Source organism: Benincasa hispida, chromosome 8 (assembly GCF_027475165.1).
Source record: "Benincasa hispida cultivar pf3 chromosome 8, pf3_genome.v1.1, whole genome shotgun sequence".
Classification (NCBI taxonomy): Eukaryota; Viridiplantae; Streptophyta; class Magnoliopsida; order Cucurbitales; family Cucurbitaceae; genus Benincasa; species Benincasa hispida.
In genome coordinates, this window is record NC_143485.1 from 6,558,378 (window position 1) to 6,565,926 (window position 7,549).

A 7,549-nucleotide genomic window follows, 5' to 3' on the forward strand; every position below is an offset into this window, starting at 1 on the left:
TAATCAAACGAGATGTAAAAAAAGTTTATCAAATGAAAATAATGTCTCCAAGATTGAGGTAATTTATAATATAATTAAGGGTGTGTTTGGAATAAGAACTATCTAAAACTATAATAACCACCTTTTGCTCAATAAATATTATTTTATATTCCCCAGTTAGCTACAATCAACATAATTTCAAAACCCTCATTTGCTACTGTACCTACTATTTTTTTCCTATTTTACATTCATCATTTTTTTTATTCTTTGTTATAGTGTTTACTCTTTCCTTCAAAACTAAAATAGTTTCCACCTCAAACACATATTATATTAACCAAAACTAAAATAATCTATACCACAAACACAAACTATTATAACCCAACTATAATAACCTAAGACTATATCAATTCATTGCTCCAAACGCTACGTAAATATATATTTATATTATTATCACATATCCATATTGCAATTGGTAAATTAAAATAATAGTAACAAAAGGTATTGAGATATATATATATATATAGCAAATAAAGAAAATGAAAAACCACTTTTAAACGGAGAGAATAAAGGCATATGACAGAGAGGGAGGCATCAAATCAGGGGGAAAAAGAATAATTGGAATCATTTAGGGTATAAATTATATTATAAATTCTAAAATTCTAAAAACTTATCAATTTCCTATAGAACTAATTTCTTTTTTTTAAAAAAAAAAAAAAAAAACTCAGGGACTTTTCGGTAATTTTGTAGGAAAATCTTATCCACTTCTTTGTTCTTCTTCAAACCCCAAAAACTTTTTAAAAGCCCTCAAAATCTCCATTTCTCTGAACCCTTAAAAATCAAAATCCCTCCAAATTCAACAAAACAAAACTCACTGAGAGGGGATTTTTTTTTTCTTTTTTTGATTTTTAATCTCTCTTTTTCCCTTTATGGCGACTGGTAGGAGTTACTTCTCTCGCTCCAAGTTCCGCTTTCTTCCTGCCGGCGACGGCCCCGACCACTGCCGTGGCGACGCCGTCTTCGATTTCGACGAGTCCGACCTCTTCAACTCTCCGCACTCCGGAACCTCCCCGGAGTTCCGTCGTCCAGCCACCAAAACCCGAATCTCAAAGCGGATTTCGCCCGTCGTCGACGCCGGAGACCGGAACGTAACAACGGTTTCCGCAGCGTCTTTGCCGGTCAACATCCCCGACTGGTCGAAGATCCTGAGAAACGAATATATCGAGAATCGGAGAGACAACTTCGACGATGACGAGGATGAAGACGGCGACGGCGGCGATGACTTTGAAGAAGGGCGATTTAGGGTTCCGCCGCATGAATTTCTGGCGAAGACGAGAATCGCTTCGTTTTCGGTTCATGAAGGAATCGGAAGAACGTTGAAAGGGAGAGATCTGAGCAGGGTTCGAGATGCGATTTGGCAGAAAACTGGATTCGAAGATTGAATTGAATTTGAACAAAAACGAAGAACAGTTAAATCGGAATATTCCAATAGAATATACGAATTCCTTCCATGAGTAAGACTTTTGATCTCTCTTCCACCAAAATTTTTTTATCGTTTCCTCTTCCTCTGTTAATTTTTTCCGCCGTTTGGCCGTTGTATCTCGGCGGCGTTTCGATCGTTCCGATCATCGTTATTTTTTCACATCTGTAATTCGGAATATTTTGTATTTTGAATTTCACGAGAAAAATAGAAATATTTTATACTTTTTTTTTTAATTATTATTAGTAATTTTTCATCTTCTTCGTTCAACATTAAATTTGTAGGGCAATTTGGGAAATGTAATGAATTGATCTGCAAAGATGCTCTCTTTAATCGTTATTATTAAAAATTATAATAAAGATGTACGATTTTTATTTTTTTAATTAAAGTATATTAGAATTATTTAATCTTTCTTATTTGTTTGGTTGATTTTATTTATTTATTTTATTTGAATGGAAGAAACTTTCTACTCCTCTTTAATTACCCGTTCAAATCTTCTACTCTTATAATTGGTGTAAAATAATAATATTAAATAATATTTTTTGGTTGATTTTAGGGAATAATTCATTTTTAGTATCTAAATTTTCGTTAAACACGCAGTTTCATTTAATGAGTACTAATAAAAAACAATTATGAAAGTGAGATTTTAAATTTAGTTTTGAAAGTGGTATTTAGGAGTGAAACTTAATTAACTATCATTTTTAAACCCTTTTTAATCTATTAACATAGATGTCACCCTAAAACAGAAAACTATTTTATTTAAAAATGTAAATCTTAAAATATAGGATCAAATTAAAGTAAAATTTAAATATGAAAAGTAAAATTATAGTATTTTGAAATATATGGATTAGAATTGAAATCATGTGTAATATTTTGATATTGGCCTAAATAGAAATTAGCCTTTAATTTAAGGATGAAATAGATATTTTTTCTTAATTTTATTACTATTATTTTCTTTTTTTCTAGAAATTTTGGTTTTAAATTGGATTTAATTTAAGGGTGATTTTCAAACATACGAAAATGAGTTCATCTATTTTTAAATACGAAAAAATGTTTTAATTTATCATTAATAAATTCTAATAGATAGTGATAAGTATCAGATTAACATGGATTATTTTATTATTGAATTTATTTTACAATATTTAAAAATATTTTTAACTGTTTTATCAATATAATTATTGATTTTAAAAAAATTTGAGAGAGTGAAAATTTTGATTAGTGGGGGATAAAACTATTGTTATTATTATACTATTTGAATAGAGACGAGAAGAATCCAACTTTATATATATATATATATATAATTGTTAAATAATTGAGTTATTTTCATATTTTATGTTTTATGGTATAAAATTATATTTAGTGTGAAAATTAATTTACATTGCATTAATTCAATGGTACAACTGTGATCCTATAATGTTTAGTTGTCACAGAAAAAAATCAAGTGGCAATGGATTTTGATCTCATTATTCCAAAATTTGAAAAGCTTTTTTCATGTCTCAATTTTAGTGGACCAATTCATGATGTTTATTTTTTAAAATTAATTTAATATTGACCTTTCTTTTATTGAAATATTAGTCCTTGTTTAACAATATGAAGGTTTTTTTTTTTTTTTTTTTTTTTTTTTTTGGGTTTAGAATATTACAAAAAAGCACCTTTGAATTATGGGGGCTGTTCCCATTGTTATATTGAAGTCTACATGTTGAGCTCTCATTTTCGCTCATTTTAAAGGTAGTTGGGGTTTAATTATAATAATTATAATAATTTTTTTATTAGTTTATTAATTCTTTTTTCTTTTGTTAAAATTCTATTGAAATCAACATTTTGAGATTTGTTCTATTTTAATTTTTATATTTTTAAATGGTATTTCTAATAATTCTTAAATTTAATCTTCATTTTTAGTTTTAATTTGACCCCAACAAAAAAAAGTCAATATCAATTTTGATTTTTTTTTTCTTTTCAGAAAGTCAATTGTGAATATGTTTCTCAGATTTATGATTATTTTTAATAGGAGTTAACTCTAAGCTAAAGACTGGGGCTAATTTTGAATTTTACCAAGACTACAAATGAATTTTGAATTTTTAAATATTTAAAAGCACATGCACTGAAATAAAATGATTATAATTGTTTGTATTGAAAGTCAAACATAATTAAGTGATTGAGTACACCTAAATTTTCTTTTTAAATTATATGTCTGTGATTTGAATCTAAATATTTACTCTCTTAGTTAATATTGAAGATCTCGTTTGATAACTATTTAGTTTTTTATTTTTATTGTCTATTTTATTAATATTTTATATAATGATTTGTATTTTTCTTCAAATTCTTAATCAAATTTTAAAAACGAAAATAACTTTTTGAAAATTAATTTTTTTAGTTCTCAAAATTTGGCATGATCTTTTAAATGACTGGTGAAAAGTAATAATAAAGGAAAAACTTTGGAGATGGAAGTAATGTTCATAGGTTCAAATTTTAAAAACAAAAACTAGAAACAAAATGTTATCAAATGAGGCTTAATTAAAATACTTTTAATTAATTTTGAAGTTTAATTAATTTCTAAATTTTAAGAACTGTGTTGGCTAAATTCATAATTTTTTTTTTTTAAAATGCGTAACTGGATTCAACTCCAAAATATTGTGTCATTTAGGTTTGTAAGTTTTGCAATCTTTAATTTTACTTCATAACAAGTACTTATTAAATAGAAGGGGAAAAAATGGTATTAAAAGTTGATTGACTTTATTAAATTTTATGTCACATAAATGAACATTAGTTGTTATCATGTTACTTACGTGTACGACAATTTATTATCATGGAACGTATAAAATTTTCATTAATATTTTTATACTTATATGGGTTCAATATCAACATACGAGATAAAAGAAATTCATAGAACATAATAAAGAAGCAACAAGGAGGACCTCTCTTTGGAAAAAGAAAATTGTTGGGTAGTTAGAACATAGAAGGAACACTTTTTTTTCCTTGACCTTCTATTGAATTGTGGACTTTGGAGATGGTGGGTTGATTCCTAAAGCTCTTAGAAAATGGCAGTCTGACCAAATTTATACATAAAATTAGAACCTTTCTAAGAAAAAGGCAAAAGAAGAAAATATTGTTTTACTTGTTATGACTCTTACATAAAGGCCTATGGGCCAAGAAGAATGGGGCCTTTCCTGTTTTTAGTAGAAGTACTTGTTGATGCCAATTTTATGTCACGAAAAAATGTATCTAATCTTCACGTGATAACAATGATAAATTTGTAATTTGGAGAAGAGAGGACCTAAAAAAAAAAAAGCTTTTGATGCCTAAGTCAGTAAGAGAATTGAAGAATAGAGAAGAAGTCAGAAGTTTACGTTTCTATTCCAATTCCAGTTCAAGTTACCTCATATGTGTTGGGATTTATATCCTAAAGTCTCGTAGTTAATTAGTTTTTTGATATAATAGTTGATTGTTTTAAATATGCAATAATGAGTATCCATTGTGCGAATAATCTAAGGTTATTTCATGAGACTTGAATAGTATATAGTGGACATACAAGTGGATAATGTTCAAGTAATAACCTAAAGAGTCTATAGTATATGGATAAGGTTGGGTACCTTATCTTGGTAACACTATGGATACGACCTATTTTGTAAGTATTACAAATGTTGTAAGTGTTACAAACGATATAGTCAAAATCATTTGTGTGGAGACATATAAGTGAGGATATCCTACACAATGAGATTGTATAAGACGGACCGCAAAATACTTAATCTCTTTTTGTAACGTCGTTGACTGAAGAGATTAATATTTCATAGGATAACTTTTTGTAACATACGAGTGGGGATATCCTACACAATGAGAACGCACAAAAAGGAAAAAAATCAGCAATGAAGGCAACAAAACCAAGCGTCAACAAAGAGGGGATGAATCACCTAAACCCAATATGAGGGACATGTTTTAGTCCATATAAGCTTTTATGCAATAATCCTACATTATTTAGATAAGATTTATCAACAAAACCAAAAGGTTGAGTCATAAATACCATTTCTTTTAGTGTACCACGTAGAAAGACACTTTTGACATCCAATCGATGCATGGTCAAGTGATGATGAGCAAAAAATGACAAAATAACCTTAATAGTCGATTTGTTAATAACAAGGTTGAAAGATTTATCGAAGTCAAAGCCTTCAACTTTGACTGCTACCTCCGATAACCACTGTCGGCCAACCTCTAACCACAAACTTCTAGTGACCCCGCCAATGAACTTTCTCTAGTGACTGCCACTGACCAACCTTGTAAAACATTGATAAAAACACATTTAATATATAACAAAGTAAAAAAATATAAAAAATACATTTAACAAAGAGTTGTCAAACACATATGTGTTTTATTTTAAAGAGTTTTTATCAAAAGTGTTTAAATAAACATGAATTTTTTAAAAATATTTTTTGAGTCATTCCAAGCAGGTCCTTGGTTTAATTACACTAACATTTTTTAGAACACACTTTCTATTTCTTCTAATTTTTTTTTCTTTTTGAGTTTTTTAATTATTATCATTAGATTATCTTTTTTAATTTTCTCTTTTCCCTTCTTTGTTTAAAATTAACGTTTCCTCCATTTTAGTAGATTTCATTTATTTTCTTCTATTTTTTCTAGCTAAAAATCTATCACTTAGCGGCAAAATAAAAATTAAAACTCAAACTTTATATTTTTTTATTCATCAAATGTAATTTGATAAAAACAAAATAATTTTCAATAAATTGAAATTAAGATTAAAATACTAGTTTATTTCGATTTGAAGTTAGCATATTTTAGTAAATAAATTGATCATTTTTAAATTAGTTAAAGTGACAAAAGTCTATGAAATTTTATTTCAAAACTAAGTAAAATCAAAATATAAAATTATTAAAATAATAAATTAAATAAAATTATAATTTTAGTCAAATCTCTATTTCAAATTTAATATATATATTCTTCCAAATTTTTTAGTGTATTTTAAATTTAACGATATTAAAATAATTAAGATGACAAATTTAAACTAATCTAAAATATAACAACTGATTAAATACAAGAAAGTATTTCACAAATATAAGATTTATGAATCTGCATTTCTTTCTAGGATTCCTAAGCCTGCACTCTAAACACATGTTTCATAAGTCCACACTTCCAAAATATGCATTCCAAACATAGTTTTTTAAAACACAGACTATCTAAACCTCCTAATCTAACCCAGGCTTAATATTTCCAAACTTAAGATTTCAAACCTACGCGCCAAATGGCTCCTTAAGGAAGGACGTTGAGAGTTCCATGTTGCAATAATGTTTCGATACAAATATTTGAACGCTTTGCACTTATAAACATTAGTCTAATAATTAAATGTAAACATTTTATAAATAGTTTTGCTAAATCATTTTATGTATGTTCAACACTTAACCTAATTGTCATACATTAATTTTCTTTTTTTAAAAAAAACCTGACATACAATAATAATTGAATGAATAGAATGGTGCTCTTTTAATGTAATTACTTGTGCACATAGTTTTGCAGATAGAAGATTCTTGATAATAGGCTCACGTGTAGGCCATCTACTAGATGAATGCATCATTAGAACCATACAATATCTAAATGCTCTGCTAGATGGATTAGTAGGCCTACAAATATCACCATCAATTCATTCTAGTAATGTAGGGAACTCAAACTCAAGTTTAGCTGGTGATGGTCCAATAATTATTTTTTCTAGAGATTAAGCAACACATGGCAATTCATTAAATTAAGAATCTTTTAGGTTTTCAATGGATGTTTTTTATGCGAAAAATGGCTCAACCGTGATTTTATTTTATAGGGGGAAAATCTGAGTGCCTGCAAGATAAAACAAATTAAGCACAGGTGTAGTGTTAAGTGACATAGACTCCGATGCTCAAGTTAGTCTCAAGTTTATGAGTAACTTGATAGTAGAAAATAGTAAGGTATTTTGGACATTCATTCGACGAATGACTTTGGTCGTTTTTATAGAATAATAAAGCGTAACGGTCGTTCGGGCTCATAACTGCTTCTATTAACTTTCTCAGAATCTCTGAGTTATTACTTGTTGAGTGGTTACACCATTACTAGGCTCTT

General features: G+C 28.0%; 1 pseudogene across 1 annotated transcript; it reads left to right on the forward strand.

The window, feature by feature from the left end:
• The first annotated feature begins 752 nt into the window (after positions 1-752).
• Positions 753-1,692, forward strand: LOC120083221 (protein S40-4 pseudogene; annotated as a pseudogene). The gene has a single exon (XR_016531508.1). The product of XR_016531508.1 is annotated as a protein S40-4 pseudogene (transcript).
• Positions 1,693-7,549: the final 5,857 nt, after the last annotated feature.